Source organism: Styela clava, chromosome 7, assembly GCF_964204865.1.
Source record: "Styela clava chromosome 7, kaStyClav1.hap1.2, whole genome shotgun sequence".
Lineage (NCBI taxonomy): Eukaryota > Metazoa > Chordata > Ascidiacea > Stolidobranchia > Styelidae > Styela > Styela clava.
The window spans coordinates 3,215,717-3,238,338 of record NC_135256.1 but is presented as its reverse complement, the minus strand read 5'-3'; the positions used below and the strand labels follow the sequence as shown (position 1 = coordinate 3,238,338).

General features: G+C 35.3%; 1 protein-coding gene across 1 annotated transcript in view; it reads right to left on the bottom strand.

Annotated features, from left to right (window-relative positions):
• Positions 1-22,622, bottom strand: part of LOC120328310 (ephrin type-B receptor 3-like) — an 81,026-nt gene that overhangs the window by 49,685 nt on the left and 8,719 nt on the right. The window lies entirely within an intron of this gene.

The window sequence follows — 22,622 nt, the reverse complement described above, 5'->3', positions numbered from 1 at the left end:
CACATACTACGGGAGCGCCAATTATGGTTGTGCAATAGGCGCCAGTAAATGCCTGACTGAGACAAGACTTAAAGACTCCAAGTAAACATGACCAGAAAAACAACAGGCAATGGGGAAGTGATTTTCACATAGCTGAAGTTCTTAGAAAAAACTTTTGGCATACAAATTTCAGTACTCCTATAGTATGTGTACCGGGTTAGGGTTAGGCCATAATTTTAATTCGATTTTCCTTATTTTAGTCCTATTACGAATTCGGGGACTTTCTGTGTTAGCCAAGTGAATATACCCCCCCCCCCCCCAATAGATTTTAGTCCCTTTACACAAATAGATGTAAAATAGACGAACAAAATCAGTTAGTTACCTCCATATTGGGACACACACTTCTGAAGCGCCCAAATATTCTCTGAAAATCACGCACAAACATTTTGTTGGAGTGAAAGTCAATTACTTAACGCGAAAAACAACAAGGACACGCAAATACCAGAATTTGAACTTCAACTTTTTGATTCGCATGACAGATAATGATTTATGTAGATCGGTAAACGTTTTGTGATGCAGGTAACGCCTTATATAGACCGATTTTTTTTACATTTTTAATAAGGGATGTTCAACACAATTGCGCTTTGCATTTGGCTCCACCAAACAAACCTCAGCGGTTAGAACATTGGACTTCTTTGAGCCTTTGGAATGGTCCATTGGGATTCTGAGCCACCAAAATGGTTAAAACACTTGCACCTTATCAAGAGTGTGCCGATTTTTTAACCCATAATGATGCCCCTTTTACCTAACTACAAAAATATTCGAATGAAATAAAGTAAGAAGAAAATGATTGTACTATTGCGTAAATCACGCAATGGCCAGACGAGCACACTGTCGGGGAAAGAACAGTCATTCATTGCTGGTTCACCGTTACCGCAATTAGTCACACAAAACTAAAAACACACGTAATAAATAAACCGAGAAATATTTTAATAACGCAAACTCAACAGCTTCGATATGCTACCCCCTATAGGCCTATAACGTGCTACCCATGTCGCTTCCCCCTACGGCCCTATGTCCCCTAATCCCATCTCAGTGTAAATGAATCACGTTCAATATTTAACCTCAGATATTGTAAATTAAATATTTCTAGGAAAGCATCCGCGTTTCACCTAGTTATCGGTTCGCTACCCTTGACATATTATGAATGCTTTTTGAGCATCGTCGTTTATGTCAATGTTTTATAGACATAACAAAGCATATAGGGACTTCAGTTATGTTGATTTACTACCTCTGTTTTCTTGATCTTGAAGACTTGGACTAGTTCAAATTTCGCATTATTCGGGATTCAGAAACTCACAATTAAACGCTATAGTCTTATATAGTGGTTGCTATTACTTGACTCAAAGATCAGTCGCTATGTTTCTGAGTGAATGCGCGCTTTCTTGCTTCGAGCAAAGAAGACCAATCCGATTTTTAAAATATAAAAATCATTTTTCTGTAGCATAAGATATTCTTCGTTTTCCGGGCCCGATAGCTGTTGCGGTTAAAATTTCAGAAACTCCTCCCTTTAAAAATTTTGAGTTTTTAAAAAAAAGATGGTGGACATTGGATTCGAACCCGGGATCTTCAACTCGCGATGCCAACTTAGTAAAGATCAACGCTTTAACCACTCGGCTATCGGATCTATGCTGGTTCGAAAAAAAAAATACAAACCGTAAGAATTCGCGCAAAATAACATGAATCACTCGCTGAAATAATCGCAGACTATAATTTTCACAAATTTGTATGAATTACCCAAAAATTTTGCCCAAAGCAACGTCTGAAAGTAATAATTGTCGTAATTATCGACCAGTTCTCACGGTTCAATTATGCCAAGAAAAATAATTAAATGTGGAAATTGACGAACAAAGACTCGACAAAAATTTGGTGAAGTGAAAAAAAAAGCGCAATTATAATGCCACATAGTACATAGCGCCATAGACAATCAGAGACTTGATAAAATGGAAAAACAAGCGCAATTATAATACAACATAGTACCGTGAATGGTACTGGTTACTGGTTACGGTTATCGGTACCATATTTGAAAGAACGCCATACCCACAGACGAATAAAGACTCGACAAAAATGTGGTGAAACAAGGAGAGCTAACGCGCAATTATATGGCCCCAAGGTGTCGTCAATGGTACTGGTTACGGTAACTGTTATCGGTACCGTGTTTGAAAGTACGCCATACCTACAGGCAGTTCAGAATAGATTAGGGGAAAGGCTAAATTAGAGAAAATTTCCTATTCATTTAACTTTCTATGCGATACATTTCTGAGTTGGCAATGAAAACTGAAGATTATTTTGTTCTTTATTTTCAATAGTATGTTATTAATCGATTAAAACATTTTTCTAAAATTGAATTTTTTGTAGACAAGAAGTCTTATTTTAATTGAACCGATTAAGAATTAATTTATAGATAAATTCCTATAGCAACGATTTAAAAAATTTCTAAAATTAGGTAAAAAAAATTTGTATACCAAAAATAGGCGTATTATGGCTGCAAACGAGAACATAGAGATACAAATAACGAAAATCCGCACCCGAAACAAAAATAAACTTAAAAAAATATGACATCATGTTTTTTTCTTCAAAAAAGTAGCCAAAATCATATTTAAACTCGGACTCATATTTCAAAGAAATTTTTATCTCTTATTACGCATGGCGCATTTACATGAAAATGATTTTGCAACCGTTCTGAGCCTGACCAGACGAAATAAAAAATACCGAAATTAGTAAAAAATATTTAAGTTTCGCTCGCTTAATTTTGTGAATAGGCCTTTTGTCGCCTGGAATTTAGCGTTTAATATGGCAACACTCAACTAGTCAAATAGGTGAAACAGGGTAGCCAAGCTATTCTGCATGGTATAGTTCAACGGTTCCCAATTTATGCTAAGTGCGCTGCAAAAATTAACAGAATTGTGTTGATCATTACTAAAATATGATTGAATATTTTACATATTGTATTTATTATAAATGTTTTATTATTTCCTATTTTAAATGTGCTGCGTATATACAGAAGAATTGACCTTTTATTTTTATTTCTTAGGTCTACATGTCCATAAACTTTAAAGCAAAAAGTACACATAACGAGCACAAAATTGGGTGCTCTAGAAGTATGCGCACCAAGATGTCGCACAACCTGAATCCTAACCGGTACACACATACTAAGTTCAGGTTGCGCGCCATCTTGGTGCGCATACTTCCGGAGGTCCCAAAATTGAGTTTCATTTGTAAGCAGCAGATTTTCGTGTGAGTGCGCCATGCTTTTTTTCCTGATAAATTTGGCGCCGCACGAAAGAAAAGTATGGGAACTGCATGATATAGTCCCACGTTTCACAGCTGGGAGAGGAGAGGAATTTTGCTTTGCATTTGCTTTAGTATCATTGGACACAAAATGGATCTATTTTGGTGTTAGGTTGTTGTTATTGTTAGATTTCTTCTTCATGTGAAAAATCGCTTTTTGTTCAACTATTATACTAATTTGTTTTAGTGGTTAAAGATTGTCGTTTTCTCCAGCAGACTGTTATTTCATTTAATTTTTAAAATTCTTGTGGACGCCATGGATTCGTTTTTTGTTTGTGTTAATGTCATAAAAATTAAAAATTGCGCACCTAGTAGCGGTTCCGCGTTCGTGATCGTTGCGTCCTGGCGATCAGTCGAAATCGAGAAGACCACGGTACCGTACCGGTACTATGGAAGATTGGATACCCGTACTACCTTTTTCGTATTACCTTTCGTGTCCACATATTTAAGAATCACTCTCTTGTTAATATTCTTTAGGTATTTTTACTACTACACCTTGGGTGCGGTGTTATTGTATCCCAGGCAATGTTTTTATTTTTTACTTCAATTAGTGATCGCACAGAGCCCCTTTTGCAGTAAAGTTGGAAAACACTTCATAAGAAATTGTAAACAAACTACCTATTATGAAATACAGCACCGATGTTTAAATCTAATAAAACGGTCCATTAATTTCAAATACGAGAAAATATGAAACATCAACTTTGAATTATGACACTTGACCCAGAAATGAGTACATTCGGCTAAAATTGAGTGTTCCCATACAAATATTTTGGTTCAACATTGCTTCTAAAAATAGAGGAGAATATATAGGAGTGAACATTTTTAACGACCCATATCAAAACTGAACCAACTGAAGGATAATTTCAAGTTATTTACTTGCTACAAACATGGGTGAATCTTAGTTGAAATATGCAATAGACTTTTTTAGTTTATGCATTTATAAGTGAAATAATTTTGCTTTTGCTGCATCCACTGCAGGGGCTGCAGGAGGTCTCGGGAAAGGGGGACTTATTATTTGAAATGTGAAAAAAAGCATTTATCTGTATCATACATAGCTCGAAACGCATTTTAGATTCTCAAGACCAGAGGTGGGCAAGGTTTCTGAGCCAGGGGCCAAAAATTTGGCCCAAATAGTCTGGCGGGCCATGTAAGTGTGACGTAAAAAGTTACTATTTATAAATGATATTTACAATGTTACAAAGCAATGTTGGAAAAAATAGACCCGTGCGAAAACTAAATCTAACCGCAATCTCAACAAATTCCTTGAGCTATTTTAGCTAAAACATCAAAATTTAGTTTCGGTTTGGTTGTGGCAGCATCATGCGGGCCAGATTGAATTACCTTACGGGTCGGATTTGGCCCACGGGTTGTACTTCGCCCATATCTGCTCAAGAGTCTCCGGACCTGTTAGCTGTTACGGTCTAACTTGGCAAATAGAAATTTTAAAATTTCTGACACGCTCCTTATTCACTGATTTGCGATGATGTGTACTTTATTAACACTCAACGCTGCTGGCGTAATTTTCAGACATGATTTTCTCCGAAATATGAACTGATTTTCGATATTAATATTCATCGTGACATCATAAGGAGAGGCGTAAGCCGTGACTAATACAGGTCGTTTCTAAACAGAGGTAAGGAGATATCACACCTAAATCGGTCTATAGCTACACAGGATATCCATAAAATCCATTTACGGTTTTAATATTGTTTTAAAGTCTGTTTTCAATATATCTTAACCAGGTTTGTTGTTTTATAATCAGTAATTGTTTAAGTATTTTTACTTCATTTAATACATCTGTGAGGGCCAAAACAATATATGGCATCGATAAATTATCTTTTCGATTTTAAAGAATTTTAAGACTTTATGAGCACCCTATATGTCTATCCGTTTAAGCTATAAAAAAAAAAAAATTCACCAGAGTTACGACGCCTATTTACGTGCAGCAGCGTAACCAGAAAGGGGGGGAACCCCAGCTTGGAAAATGTAAAAAAAGCATATTTCTTCAACATACATAGCAATTTTTCGTATCTACGAAACTATCTACATGACAATCCAATGGCCTTTTTCGGGGAAGGCTAATCATACGTCGATTAGGTCCATTAACCTACATCGAACTGTTCTATTTTTATGGCAACTCGTACATGGCCTTTTTCGGAAAGAATGTGTTAAAATACGCTTCATACTAAATATCCGCGGGCTTTGTAACTCAACTCTAACTCGTTTAGTACGTGGTCATATGATATGAGCAGTGACTAACAGTAACGTCACACAAGAGAAAATTTGAGATATCAAAATTCGTTTTTTTTATTTATGTCAGAACTTGAATTAAAAAATCGAGACAACTATTCATCCTTCTTATATGATTTTGCTCTGGTCGATCTGGGAGACAAACATATTCAACTAGGACAAGAAAAGCGATTGCATGCGTATAAGCAATATAGTGGTAATATGATCGTCTGAAAGATGAGACCTCGGCCAGAAGAAATGTTACAGAAATATATTTGTGTTAGTGTGTAGCAAGACTTGAATCACTTATAATTACAGATTCTTTACTATTGGACGCGAAGTGCACCTACTGATCGTTTTTCTAAATTGTTGTTGTTGTGAAAAAGCGCTTACTTCAAGCAAATTCTCAAATATTGGAAATTGAAAAAGGCTATTATTTTTCATTTTTTAATTTTGTTTAGTTCTATATGTGACCGACATTCCATCGAAAAGAATTTTGCTGTTTTATTTTCTATGGGAATACTTCAATATGACATTCGTATTCATACATTTCATCATTACTCTCTTAGGTCATATAACACTGAAAAACATTTAGTCATCCAAATTCGCGCTTTTTCAACCGCAGAGTAATAATAGCGACAGAATGTCCACTAAACTACTTCAAATCAAATTTACTTTGCCTCAATAAAACCTGACAATCCACCACAAAACTTATGATAATGATTCAAATTTGTCATGCACTATTCCAATTTATCAAACATTAGCACACATTAGATAATGTGTCAAGTAGCCGTTAGTATCCTAACGCAAATAATTTGTTCACACTGTCAAAAATACAGTAATATTTCCCCGAATTTTCACGATAAAATTAGTCAATAGAAATGGGAATCATAATCCGTAGTCGGCTTCCCCTTCCCTTTTTTTATAAATGTAAAAAAATGCATTTTTCTGCATCATACAACGCATTTTTCCGTACCCGGAAATGCTCTTTAGATCTTCAAGACTTCAAGACCCCCCTTCGAAAATTTCTGTCTACACCCTTGGTGGTATATCATGGCTACAATACTAATATTTTTACATAGTAAGTACTGACCAAATATTGAAAAATATTACTAAGTTTATTTCATTTAATCATGGGCTTCAAATCAGGACAGAACTGGTGTGATCCGGTTATAACTGGTCTGTTCTAGTAATACACTTATTGCAAGACGTGGTCATATCCCGGACAGTTGAGTGGTTTTCACAGCAAATCATAACTGTGTACACACACCTTACTTCGAATATCTTGTGTGGTTAGGTATAATGATTAACAATATTGATCGCGTTAATAATTTTATTGGGTGTGAATTTGGATTCCCAAATGTTAATCTATTCTTGTGGGATGAATTTGGTTAAGTTATGGTCTTCTATCTTAACTTAATCCTTCTTTTCACTATACTAGAAAACGTTTTCAAACTTTCGCTCAGAGCAATGTTCATCAGCGTAATTACTTATTAAATGAAATAAATTAGCATGGATTCGTGTGCAATATTTTTTCGCAATATTTTTTTTAGCTTAAAATAAACGAATCAGAAAAGCCAGACCAGAAAAAGTGGTAAAGGAATAACACCGCAACCCGTTTTTGATTTTCATTGATACCAGAGACAACAAAGATTTTTTTTTTATTAAACAAAACTATCAAAATCTGATAAAATATTTAAATTTCACAAGACATCCATTACAATTCAACGCATATCAAAATTGCGCCACACGGCCCCCACAAAAATTTATTTCTGTCTCTCAGGTTGCGCCATGGCTACAATATGGAGCCTGGGAATGCAGCCGATTCCACGCCTCATAATTTACTCCGTAAATTTATGACCGCATCTCTGTGTGCGGCCACTCTCGTTGACATATATTTAACGAGGAAAGATTTATTGGTATTCATGTTTTACAGAATATTGTAGAATCAAATTCAATACCGAATAATTTGATTTGTTTTGTACAGAGTGATTCCATAAAAAACGGAGTTCAAGTCATTTGAAACATTTTCTAGATAGAACATAACTTTTGTGCAAAGCATCCAAGATTACAAAAACTTTCGGATACAATCATACACAAACAGACATTCAGGTGTTCAATAAATTTTCTTCAATTTTGTAAAATTGATTATAAAATTTATGAGATCTTTTTTGAGATATCACCCTGTATTTCTATTATTGTTAGTACTGTGTAAGCCGCCGTCACAAGAAATTTTGTTGCTTTTAAAATTCGAATTCATCAGGAAGAATTTTCTCTATTGTGGTACTGTATAAAAGCCACAAACAATTTGTTATCTTTTATATAATTTAGACGAAATTTTCTACACTGTAGTAAGACTGAAATATATATATTTCTACTTAACAAAATCATTAAAATAAATAGATACATACCTAAACATTGACTGTGAAGTCGCACACTGCGAAATCCTTAAATTTAATTAATGAAAAATCTTTATGGGACCTCTGACATTTAATAATAGACGGTAACGCAATCGAATAGTCGTCTATCATTATAAATGTAATAAAAATCGTGAACCGCTCTGAGTTTGAAGTTATTTTAAGGCTAATATATTTGTAGTCAAAACAAAGACTGTTTTGTTTAATAATGACAGTAATGTCTTGATGGCGTTCCAGAAGTGTATGTACCAATATGGAAGTAATTCATTTTGTTCGCCTACTTTTAATCAAGTTGTATAAAGGGACTGAAACCTATGGAAAGGGGGTATATTCACTTGACTAACACAAACAGTACCCGAAGTCGTAATATAACCAAAATAAGAAAAACCGTAATAACATTATGGCCTAACTCTAACCTGGTGGTACACACACTACGGTTGGTTGCTAAATACAAAACAGCTAAATACGAAACAGCAAATTGCGATATATGTATTTGGTCCAAATTAAAAACGGAAAATTCATCAAACGGATACTTATTTTTACAAAAAATAACTTTTACAGTTTACAATAGGTTTTTTAAAGGCATATGTTGTATTACACAATTATTACAGAAATCAAATAGAACATGAAAAGGTTTCAACAACGAGTAAGCACACATTTTAATTCGTGATCTCATGTGACTTTCAAATTTTATGCTTTCTAGCGGCCATCCTGTATTTTGATTCGGGTGGCACTATACTACGCCTCATAGCAAGTCACAGAACAAGCAATCGAGAAGGAATTTATTAGTCCTAAAAAGGCGGGAATCATCGCTTCATTTTCAGTCATTAGAAATACGTCCTAAATATTTTTAATGTTAGCAAGTTACCAATAACGATGAATTTCAACATTTCAATTTTAAAATTTTCAAGTATTATGACGTATTATATAAGTACGTGCTGACGTGACAATATTATGTATTACAAAACAATGGTACTTGAAAACGGCGGGAAAAATCACAAAGCACATTGATTCATCACAATTGTAGAATTAAAAAAATCTAAATTGCGCGCCAAATATTTGTAGTTTTTGTTACATAGCCTTTTTTCTATACGTTTTTTACAGGGTTTATTATAATGCCTCACTTCTCTCTTCTTAATAAAGTATAAAAGTATTAAAAAGACTATAAATTGGGATATTGCCACTAACTATATAATCTTTGAATTTTTTCGAAACTTTACAGAAATATATTTGTGTTCGCATGTAGCTAGACTCTTGAATCAAAGTTCGAATAAGCCTGTCTAAAGAAGTCTGGCCTTTCTTAGACAAAACGTCACAGAAATGCATATGTATTTGTGTTTTATTTCCAAAAATGCGCTCAAAACAAACGAATAAAAGTGTTTAAAATAACCCCTAAATTAATCAATATTCCAAGCACTTGATATTATGACTAAATGGGATGAATAATCGAATAAACCATGGGAAACAGACATTCAATTGCTACTCAAAAGTTGGTTCAGGCGCTGAGAGGGTGATATGTCTCGCCATCATCAATTCAAGTAATCAGTAGTTTTTTTCACTGTGCTGAAACACGCGTAATTACAGGAACGGTACTCTCGTAGTGTGTGTACCAGGTTAGGGTTAGGCCATAATTTTATTCCGATTTTCCTATTTTAGTTCTATTACGAGTTCGGGGACTGTATGTGTTAGCCAAGTGAATATACCCCTGACCATAGGTTTCAGTCTTATTACACAACTTGATGTGAAGTAGGCGAACAAAATTAGTTACCTCCATATTGGACTAACTACAGAATCGCGTTACTCGCAACGCTGACACGTTGATAATTCCCAGTAAAATAATCTGTCATCGTCTACTAGTACTTACATTGTTTCGTCACAAAACAATTTTCAAAACGTAACGAGTTGCGTAAACAGATAATTTACATGCTAATGACAAGTTGACCTAGTTTATAAGTGGCGTCATAATGGGGTTAATTTAAATTTTATTCAGAAGACTGGGAATTTTTTGCATTGCATTACAAGACTGCATGTTTGCAGGGAATTAGGATCTTTTGTGCAAAGCCCCCGACAATAATGCAAAGCGCCCCTCCAAGAGCGCGGGTAGAACTTGCGATTCTTAATACTATATAAATCGTAAAAAAGGACGCGGTCACGTCAGAAATTATACAAAAAAAAATAAAATTTGGTTTTATTGCTTTAACAAATATTTTTTATTTTGTATCAGTATTTTCTCATCCTCCAAGGGCGCGGGTACAACTTGTGAGACTGAAAATAATCTGAGAAATAGTAAGATCCACCTTATCGATCGACACGGAGAAAACTACTTATAAACGAAATCCAAAACCACTGGAGAGTTTTCGATCAAGAACTGAATTAATATTAAGACTGGCACGTGATGACATCACATAATAACGACTCATCTATAATTCATAAACTCTGGGATTAAACCTTGGGTTAGCTGATACAGTTGCCTCTGGTACGAAGGCTGAATTAATTATTCTGCACGGCCATGGAAATTGATGTTTCTGGCAACGGTCATTTATACACTGTTTTGTACAGGTTGTGCGACATTTTTGTAAATATAACCAATTTCAAAGACACTTACGAGAGTTATACTGGGACCTATTTTTAAATGGTTTTTCTATCAAAGTCAAGTCCCTCCTTAGGTATCATTTTCGATGCTTTCATTAATTCAAAGTAAATTTACTCTGATTTGTTCAATTTTTTTGACTGTAATACATTTATATATATTTTTGCTTTCTTTTTGACTTCTTATGGAGCATAAAATAAATGATGAAAATCCATTAGCAAAAACAAAATTACGTATTTTTATTTGAGAGCAAGGGAGTTTACAAGATCTTTGAAAAGGGGGCATGGACCATAAAACCAATGTCCTATGACCTATGGGTTTATCGTGGCAAAACAAAAACATAAATCCTGAACTGCTGGCAACCCAAGACCAGATCACATCTGGATTTCGAACCACAGAAGCCCTAATTCAACCTTATTTGCTTCCCATGTCCCATTTCGACAGGATAATCAAATCGCGTTTACATGAGAGAGCATCAGATTTAATTACTGACTGAAAACATTTGTTGAGCCCCTTCCTTTAACATTTAATTTTGACCAATCGCTTTTTATGCGTGGCCAGCGATAAATTACACCGAATCATCTACAAACCAGGCCTATTTGATGATTATATTTGAAATAAAATCGCTAAAGGTGTGTTCCATTTATCTTCGATTATTTTCATGTGGGATTTAATAATTTATTCGAATCTTTTAATGTCTATTATTGAACACTATTTTATTCCGTGTAGAAATTAATAATGGATAAGCAAGGTAGGTAAAAACGTTTTGTAACTTTGTTATCTGATAGTACAATTGATTGAAAATGGCTTCAATTCCGTAGGGAACACGTTTCATTACATCTACTATTCCTCTAATGGAAATGAACAGTGAAAATGTAACAAAGAAAACTGATTGTTGCTTTTGAGCGGTTTAAAGTATAAAATAAATTTGGGAAGGCGGGTTGAACAATTAATATCCTTCGTTACGTCATAGAAAAACCCGGCACACGGCAATACGGCAAAAGTTTTAACGCAGAGACAAGACCAATGTGAGCGCCCACTGAAACATATCGTATTAGGATATTCTGCTTGATGGGTAAAAATTTTGAGTGTCACACTAAATGGCTTGGCGGACCGGGTTGTGGCCCGCGGGCCGTCTGTTGCTTACTCCTGTTTTTGAGGTATCGGTATGTGGCTACATCTGAATAAGACATACGAACCCAAGTTTTCATATATCCAACTGTTTCATTATTATTCTGCCCAGATATGCTTCATTACACAAACTAACAAGGCGTAAGCTTTGCATAAAATATCGATGGGCAATCTGAACTGAAAAAAATCCAAATCCATTCTCATATATTATAGTGGTTTATATGTGTGTTTGTCAAAACTAAATTAAAGAGAAAACTTCCAAAAACGTTACCCAAGTTTACATAAATCAAACCATTTCATTTTATGTCTTTCAACTTCAGTTAATAACAACTAATAACAGGGTGTGATATGACAAATGTTTCCGCATTTCCGGCGTTAAAAATTGCTTCCTCGGTCTGGTGAATTTCTAAAGTTTTTGGCACAAAATTCTATGAATCACTTTTTATTTATATTTTTGTGGTTGAGCCGCGCAGGTGAAGTGAACGTTTTGATTTATTCGGTGATTAATAACGGAATTTGAGGACGTAGGAGGGATTTCAATTTGAAGACGAAAAGCCGTCTTCACTTGTTGACTCATAAAAATAGAACCCATAAATCCTTAATTAATTCTACAAATATGACGATAATTTATTTAACACTTAAAATTCTGTTTGTGTAAGATTGTGTATGACGTTACAGTAACCTAGGACGTTTTGCACAGAAGTTATGTTCTCTCTAGAATACGTTCCAAATGATCTGAATTCTAATTTTTTCGGTTACCTTAGTACCCGGAAATAGTCGTTTAAACGGTTCCATTACATTTGAACCCACGTACATTTGAACCCATGACAATTGCACCTGTATGCAATTGCACCTATGGATTTTTTTTTGTTTCACGGATAGTTAAACCCATACTAACCCTAACCCATGGGTTTTAGCACCCGCATATAGATTGAACCCGTGGATATACGCATGGGTTCAAATGTACATGGGTTCAAATTTACGGTCACCGTTTAAACGGTACTCCTGAAGTATGCGCACCAAGATGTCGCACAACCTGAACCCCAACCTGGTAGACCTAACTTGAGTTCAGGTTGTGCGCCATCTTGGTGCGCATACTTCAGGAGGTCCGTTTAAACGCCAAAATCAGAACGTGTGATTGGTGATAAAATGTGTAATTTTTGGTCGTATCTTTTGGGCGCAATCGCCAAATCAGACTTCCCCCGACAAGCGGTTCACAACAATGTGCCAGTGTGCAACAGAATTCTTGAATGGCATAGTGCGTAGTGTACTGTGACCGTTTGGAATTACCCGATGGTGCACTCACTCAGATATAAAGATACCGACGACCACTGAAACGTCAAGTGCTGTTAAAGTCACATAGAATTATAGCGGAACATCGTATGGCAGTAAATATCACATAGGCATAGAGACTTTAATCAAATTTTTTACGATCCAAAGTACGTCATATCAATATTGGAGCACAATATGGCAGCCTGGTTTATTGAAAAGGCAACCTGCTGTTTTAGTTCTAAATTTGCGCTTTATATAGCACAAATATCTCACCCCCGCTGAGCAAAAGGTCGGCGTATATCTCTTCAGCCAGCGTGAAATCTCTTTATTGGCCAATCATGGTTTATTATGAAAATAGTTATTTAGTATTGAGTTTTAAGGCTTCCTTGTATGGCCCGTAGTTATTCAAAAAGCGAATGGATGAATTGGAAGTGTAAAATCCGAATAATATGCCTGAAATGTTTGTGCTTACCAGCTGTTTTAACAATATGCTGATATGGGAAATATTTATATGGAAGAGTTTTATTATCAGCTGCTGCCAAGGATTTATAATTACTCCAAATGAACGAAGTGACGCTTTTTTTTTTAGGGGGGGGGGGGGGGGGGGTCTTACTTACTGTCTTTGGGGTAGCCCGATAGTTCTTTTCTGATCGGGCTTTAGTCAAATAACATGGGGTATTGGTTATACTTATACTGCACCATAAATATTCCAACAACAAATAATAACTATTTATGTATAATTGCTGCTGTCAAGAGCCTTGTTCTGAGTAAAATTGAAAAAACATCTCATAAAAAGGGAAAACAATTTTTGCTTAGTTTTTTTTAAGAAAACATATACTAAGTGGTGTCCGCCGTAAAAAATCGTCATACATACAAGTACACTTGAATAATTTTTCACGGTTCCACTTTAATACTTAACACAAATATTTTGTTGTGTGGTAATCTGTGTTAATAACACTACAACATAAAGTAGGCTAACAAAACCACTTGAAGTAATTCATACCCACGGAAATAACAATACAAGTGCAGATGTTACGAATTTCAAAAGAATATGACTAAGTTAGAAAGCCCGCACAAATTTTGGCTTGTTTTATTTTGTTATTATGTTCAATTCGATATTATCGCGCTCCTTTCTTTGTTCATTTATATCGGCGGGTTCATATTCTCTCATTGGAATAACGCTATCCCGTAAAAGATAAAGATACAATACAGCAATGAATACTATTGTACAGTGGTTCCCGATTTATGACTGAGTTTGGAAGCCCCGCGATAATTTGGGCCTGTTCCTTTTAATGTATTATCAATCGGAGTTACACGTAACGATACAGATCCCTAGTTTGTATATTTGTGTGGAAGGATCCGTACGCTCCCATTGTAAGTAAGCGCTAATATCTGCTTTTCCGTGAAGAACACGGATATTATGTTAAAATTCCCAAACCCACGTTAACCATCTCATCCAGGGCGTAAATAAATTGAACGATATTAAATTATGTTATTGTTATACTTTCACTACTTTTCTTTGCCCATGTCCCATATATTGTCGGATATCACTGCATGCTTGTGCAGTTCCTTTTCAAGGAGAAAGACGTGAATCGGCGGCGTAAAAAGAATAAGTTCAATAGAGTTTAGGCATCTTGGACGCCCGCAAAACCGACCTAAATTTAAGGCGTAAATAACAGGATTAGTCCTAAATCCGGACGCACCAAAATTACATGTGTTTCAAACGCTTCATCGAAACAACGAAACGGTTTGTACTCGCCAGGGAAACGTTTGTTTACAAATTAGCTTACGTCTGATGATGTTTTGACGGAGCAAAAACATACGATATGCAAAGCAAGATACTGTATATAATTATACAAAATTTTATAAGCCTGCGAAGTCGAACGTTAGATTCACTAGACCAGCCATACATTTTGCTCAAGCGGTTCGACCTAATAAAATTATTTCAAAATAAAATTCAGAAATTTCAATTTACCAAGTTGGACCATAACAGCTAACGCCGGAAAACGCGGGTTCTCAAGAGTTTTAAAGGTATAAAAAGCGTTTCAAGTTGCAAAGAATTGATATGTTTAATACAGAAAAAATTGGGTACTCTCGTAGTATGTGTACCAGGTTAGGGTTATGCCATAATTTTATTCCTATTTTTCTTATTTTTGTTCTATTTCGAGTTCGGAATTTCTGTGTTGGCCAAGTGGGTGCTCCCGAAGTATGCGAACCAAGGTGGCGGACATCGGAACGTAACATGGGTGACAGCTAACATGTTAGGTTAGGCGATAATTTTTTTCCAATTTTCCTTATTTTAGTCCTATTATCAGTTCGAAGACTAGCCAAGAGCCTCCCGTAGTATTTATACCTAAAATTATGGCCTAACCCTATCCTAGTACACATATTACACTCCGATGTCCGCCATCTTGGTTCGCATACTCCGGGAGCCCCGCCAAGTGAATATACCCCCTGCCCATTGATTTCATTCAGTCCCTTTATACAACTTGATGTGAAGAAGGCAAACAAAATTAGTTACCTGTTACCTCCATATTGGTACACATAATTTTGGAGAGCCAAAATTTATATATATACACTTTCCTACATTTTTATTTCAGTCTTTCTGTTATTTGTGAAATTCAAAATCAGAAGAGTTAATTCAATAAAAACCCAATTAATGTTTATTTAAAAAACTCAGAATGAATTCAAATAATCGCTAATTTAATAAAAATCAAACTCCTATTCCCTTGAGAAATAGGTAAGAAATACTATTAAAAAGAGCAAGTAAAATAAGCAAAAAATAACGGTTATTCGATGAACGTTTTCCAATTTTTGTAATATGATTCCCCTACTACAGATATGTTATATTTAAGGCATTTCCGATGGCTATTTCTGATAATGTTAGCAATAAGATTGTGTTCCATTTCCAAAATGCACGATGTATACTAGTTACTCATTAACTTAGTTTAATTTACTGATTTTTTTATCAGCTCAGGTAAGCAGACTAATTAGATATAAAATAAAATAATTCGTGTTTTTTTTTTAAAGTCAAATGCATTTGGTAAGGATTTTAACCTCAAGATTTTGTGCTTTCTAAAGTGGAGTTTGCTGTAACTCGTACTTTTCCAAAATTTAGGGTATTGAGGAGGATATAACAATCAATATCAGTGATTATCGGGCACAAAATTTGTATATATATCTTTTTTCTAAATTGTAGACTTGGAAAAAAATTGTAAACTTTTCAGAACAATTTTTATACATTTTAGTTAATCTGGCTTACGTACCATGCATAACATATAAACGGCTCTAATTTTTTATTAATATAAAATCTTTCCGTTCTGGGAATGCTCATCTGGTATTAATATAATGCAATGTGCGGGGAGAGAAGTGAGAGTCGGAACCCTTTTTTGAAATGTTAGAAATAGCTGTATCAAACATAGCAATTATTCATAGCTAAAACGCATTTTATTCCCCCAAGACTCTCCAAATCCACGTTTTCTCGATAGCTCTTATGGTCTAACTTGGCAATTACAAATTTTGAACCCACCTATTCTTGAAAACTCTTGATGCCCCTGTTTATGCACATAGTATTAAATATGCAAACAATGTAAAAGATAGAGTGACAGTTGCGCACTGACGTTTGTTCTATACCTTGTTCAGAGCGAAAATGCAAATCACAATAATGTCACACTCATCATATATTAAGAATGGTTTATTTTTCTTTGATGACTGAAATTCATTCAGACGAAATGGACCATTATGTTTAATTTTCAAATTATAAATAGACGCGTCTGGTCGGTGTGTCATATAGTCTTATTATACGCTCCTATTATCACTGTCCAGACAGATATTTGTTTATAATAATATTATTATATATTGATTAAAGGGTGTCCCAGAGCTTTGGTTCCCAACCATTTTTTTAACGATCCAAATTTTCTAAAAAATAAACTTGTAAATTTTCTCGACTGAACCTTTATACTAACATACGGAACTAAATCAAATGTAGTGCGTTTATGGACGCATAATTAAATCACTGATACAAAACCATAACTTCTACGGAACGTTTATTTTAACAGAACTTTCAAACTCGCACTAGTGAAATCGTTAGCCATAAGAGAGGTATTAAAATCATTACGTTGAAATTTAAATTTTTTAATTATTTCGAACTCTAACTAGATAATTACTAATTTTTCTTGGGAGCTAATTTTTCTTGGGAGTGTGGCGGGAGTGTTTTTGTCAAAACTTTTATTTTGCATTAGTTACAGGGGCTTTGTAAAAATATTCTAGCCAATTACTTGGCAGTATCCATTTTTCACATTTAGAACCAAAAAAATTTCAATTTATATCCGTATCCAAATGTAAATTTTCAGCCACCATAAATGGGAAGTTAAACAGGAAATACAGGTATAATTATCAAAGGGTAAAGCGTGGGAAGCCGGTTTTGTAAACACCACTTCGCGTTTGTCAAGTTAATTACGAAAGGTGTTCCATTTCAACGCCTTTGAATTTAATTTTCACTTTGTCATTACTGTGAATCTTATTTATAAAAGAAATTTGCTGGGGGGAAAAGATAAAAGGACAAAAATGTTGGAATTTTGGGAAGATTTATGTTTAAAAAAAATTACGAAGAAATAGGTGTGTTTATATGTTATATAGCCATAGTTTTTTAAAGTCATAAGCAACAAACTGTTTCTTCCAATAAAAAGTTACAGAAGTTTAAAAATGAAAAAAATTCGTTTCACTTATTTTCTCAAAACAACTGTTCCGAATTTCATCCGTTTGAGTGAAAGCCCTCGAAATTTAAATATTTGTAATTCCCCCCATGTTTTTTACGCTTTGGACAATTTTTTGTCGAGAGTTAAATTTTCATACATCGCACAGTCTTATTACGCTACAAGCTAAAGCCTAATTATGTCAAGACGGAATTACGTACTTTCCCATGACCTTCCAAGAATGCGAGAAGGCAGGAAACAGGAGCTGCGCAGTTAATAATGGTTATTTTGTGGTCAAATTGGATAATTTGATACCTGGTGGGCCCGGATTGAGTGTAAATTTGAATCATGGTTTCATTTCAAGAGACTGCTACTAGTTATCTGTTTAAGGTTAAAGGTCGCCACGCTTGAATGCCTAAACATCAATAGATCAATCTGTATTCGGGAAGTAGGCCAAGGACATCAGTGTTTGATAGGTTGATTAACGCGGAAGTAGTCAGCTTTTCCAGATTTCAATACCGATAAAAATATTCAGATACAAGACCTGCTGCGGCCTGCTTCACTATTAAGTCCCTGCATCTGAAATAAATAAATAGCTAACTAACCTCATACCCGACAAGGACTGGCATCCGGACGAGAGGCCGTGGTTTTCTATATGATTAAGCCGCCTTTTTGCCTTTCCTCTCCCCCGGGTTAAATATGTAAATCCTATCATATTATAATAGGAATTCACATAAAATTTTCATGTTAACAAAGTTCAAACCGTCAGAATTAATCATCTGAAGAGCCGCTAATCTATTAACTCTTTAATACTGGTATTAATTATAACGTATTTGAATTAAAATTTCAATTTTTATGACATTGAGTCTTGTAAACACTTTTTTTTAAATAATTATCAAATAATTTTGATACTAAAGGCAATTAAAGGTTAAGATGAGAGGGTTGTCATATTCTCTGTTTATGATAAGCGGATTAAATTTGACATATGTACAGATTGCGGCGCTCCAGAAGTGTATGAACAGAAGTGTATGTGAACATACGTCACAATGACGTGGTATTTTAAAGATTTGTGGGGTACATGAAGTGTGTGTACCAATATGGAGGTAACTAATCTTGTCCGCCTATTTTACATCAAGTTGTGTAAAGGGACTGAAACCTATTGAAAGGGGGTATATTCACTTGGCTAATACAGACAGTCCTCAAACTTGCGATAAAATTAAAATATGTTTTTTTTTCCGAAATTCCCAATTGCCAAATAATACCGTATCAGTAGTCGTAGAACTTTGAGCTACTGACAAATCCTAAAATTGCCTCAAATCGTCACGTTCATATTATGAGTCTTACCTGGCAATTTGCAAAAGACCGGAACACGAAGAAATAATATAGAATACTAAATGGTGTCTTATGTGTAACTTTACTAAAGAAGTCTTACTAAACACAAACACAAATATATTTTTGTAATGTTTCGTCGAATGATAGCTAGGTTTCCCAAGTCATACCTAATTCACATATGTTGTTTTGAAGAAGTCAGGACCTGGCCAGATGAACGTTGCAGGAAGAGGCGTAGCTGGGAGAATATCAAATTCTGTATCAAACATAGCAATTTTTATAGCTAAAAACCCTTTTTAGACCCAAGTTTTTTTTTTTCAGAAAACTCACGTTGGGCGCCACCTTATTTGAAAAATCCTGGCTACGGCCTTGGCTACAGAAATATATTTGTGTTAGTGTGCAGTAAAAAAAATGAAAGCAAACATCAGGTTTAAATTTTTTCGGTATAAAAAAAATTTGAGACGAATTATCGCTAAATATGGAAGCAAAACTGTCACGATTTCCAAATAAAAATATTTGTTGCCATTCATGGATATTCCTAAAGCGTGAAATTGGATGATTTTTGTGTGCGGTAAATGCAATGAAGATAATAACACTTTTTACAGCGCACCTCGTTCAGCCCACATATTTTACGACAACGCATACTTTAATTTGCGCCTTTGAGATTAGTATTGTTTTTATGGATATCGAATAGCTGGTAATATTTACGATTGATTTCATGACATATGTCCTGTAAAATGGAATCGGGCAATGGCACTCGTAAGTCCCCAAAGGTTACGCCCCCACGGTAATGCATTTATATTCCAACTTACCGCGGGTATAAAATAATTGATGATAATTCAAAAAAACAAAACTAGGTGGGTCTTTTTATTAAAAAGCGGGGGTTTATAGACGTTGCGATTTATTGAGAAATGCCACAACATCATTTTACTTGACCACCATGTCGCGTTTCTAACCATGAACTCTTCATTGTCCCACATCCATCAGTCTGTGTCTCCTCGGTATCAAGAATCGTGATCAATTTGGACCCAATTTATTTTTATATCAATTTTTACAACTTAATGACGCAAAATATTATTTATATTAACACCACAAAAAGCATTGAACTATGCCGATGTCTAGATATTTAATATTATATAAAGGAAATAAAAATTTTGAAAAAGGGGATTCTGAAATTTCCAGGAGGTCGGGAAACGTACTTGAGGGTCTGAAGTACGTTTCAAGCTACATGAAATTGCTCTATGTATGTTACAGAAAAATGCCCCTGTTTCACATTTTGAAAGGAGGATTCAAATCCCACACAAAGGACTATATTCATTGTACTTTACTAATGTACGCAGGCGGCGCTCAGCAAATTGGGGACGCAAAGAATGTATCAATTTCACAAAAAAATGAAAAATCTATTGTATTTTATTTAGACTTTTGATACGAAACACGATTATCAAAACTAGTACAAAACACAAATCTCATGATTTGGAAAGAATAGGATTGGAGAAGCGCACGCTTGCATAACAATGCCGACCTAACAGGGGTCGCGGAAATTATGAAAATATTGGAAGGGGTCGCGAGCTGAAAACTTTGGGAAGCCCTGGCCTAATCCAGGAGTGAACCTCAGGGGTAATCTCGCCCCCAGTTTACATGGAACCCCATTTAACCCCCGCATTTTTAGCTTGTCTTCCCCGTGACCGCGCAGTCGTAAACCACCTTACTTGACATGCTTCATTTAATTTCACTAGTCCTCGCAGGGCTTGAAAGCGGTCCGGTGACAATGATGGAACGCCAGGCAGGCGTCTGTGGTATTGGGAGTCACCTCTAGACGGCTATTTATCATGCTATGCAGCTTTACCTCTTTGGGTCATTAAATTTTCGCGGTTTTGACCGTTTACCTCATCGATTATTTTGTAATAAATCCCGCTACCTAATGACAAAACAATTTTTCAAGATATATTGTGATATCACTTAGGGTAAAGGTCGTCGCGCCCGATTGCCTAAACATCAATACAAGGGTATATCAATCTGTATTCGGGAAGGAGGTCAAAGCCATCAGTGGGCTGATAGGCTGAGTAATGCGGAAGTAATTTGTTTCAGGTGACCCCAAATAGTTGAAAGTTCCCAAAACGGTTTTGAATGATTGAAATGGCGCTGCCAGTGAAACAAGTTGCTGTGTTTAGACTGTACTATAAATCCTTCATTCTGTTATTGCGCTCGAATAACGTATTTCACGGTACAATATTGGTTTACAGTATCTATGTCCAAACCAAGTCTTCCAGTTTTTCTTGTTAAATTTTGGTAATTATTTTTAAAATATCATTTGTCGAAATAGATTTTAGTGCGTGTATTCCATTTTAGTGCGTGTATATTCCATTTTTTACGGAATTCCCCTCCAAGTATTCCGATTTCAAAAAAAAAAATTGGTCATTTTTGATAATCTTCATTCTTCGAAATAAGTCATGAAAAATGCTATTTTTGCAACGAAATTCTTCTCCGTAAGTGAAGAATTTGCGCTAATCCTCATTTTTTCATTTTTTACTAAGACTTGACGTTCCTTTGACAGGATTATTATCTATTCTAGTCTTGGGGTTGTTTTATTAACCTAAGCCACGCCTCGGATAAGTCGCTTCGATGATTTTAGGCGCGTGTAATTGATTTTAAAACTATTCCGAGACCGCTGTAGGAACTATTATCTGGATTTAACAACACAATTTGAATGGGATTTATTGAAGCGGGAGGGTATTTCGGTTTGTAAAGATCTCTACACACGGTGGTTTTCCCCTCCCCAAAAAGCGTATAAGTATAAGTCTCGGATAAGAACAGGATGCCAAAAATTACGAGGTTCATAAATATCTTATATGCTTCTACGAAAATTTGTGTATGTTTGTACCCAATAGTGTCATTTTGCACCATTTTCTCGCTAGAATAAGTTTCAAATTTTTTTTTTGGGGAGGGGGGGAGGGGGGAGTCCTGTGATTAATATTATTCATAATGTCAGTTTTCTTAGTATAATGCTTGTTAATTTACCATGGTTTTTAAAAAAATCAAAATTAATAAAAAAAAACACTTCAATAACCTTTTAACTCAATCTAATACCTCACGTACCAGACAAAATCATACAGATATGACACATGCTAAGCAAATACGACTTCTGCTCCCCTGCCGACAATCCAGGAATGACTACTAATACACGGGATTTGTGGTTTTCCTGAGGTCGGATGGGCCAAATCGGATTTGTCTGTTATGTTTTTGATTTTTGACACGAGCAAGGCTATAGACAAGCAGTTACTAATATGTAAGATGTTGTGATGTTCCTCCAGATCAGTGGTCCACAACCTCTTATGGCTCGTGGCCCCTCCGTCATGTGGCAGCCATGTTTATATTTTTAATGGTATTCATGGTATTAAACTATGGAGAATATTGAATTTTCTTATGAGAGGAAAAGTACATGAATGAAATTTCACTGAAATTATTTTTGAACCTATTCTGGCCCTCAACAACTGCTGTGTGCCCACCCCTCCCCCATCTTTTTCAATTAAATGGCTTTTGCCCCATGGCCCCCCAAAAATCACCTCTTTTTAATCAAATGGCTTCTGCTCCGGGCCCCCAAGAAAATTGCCTCCTCCCTCCCCCCTCCTT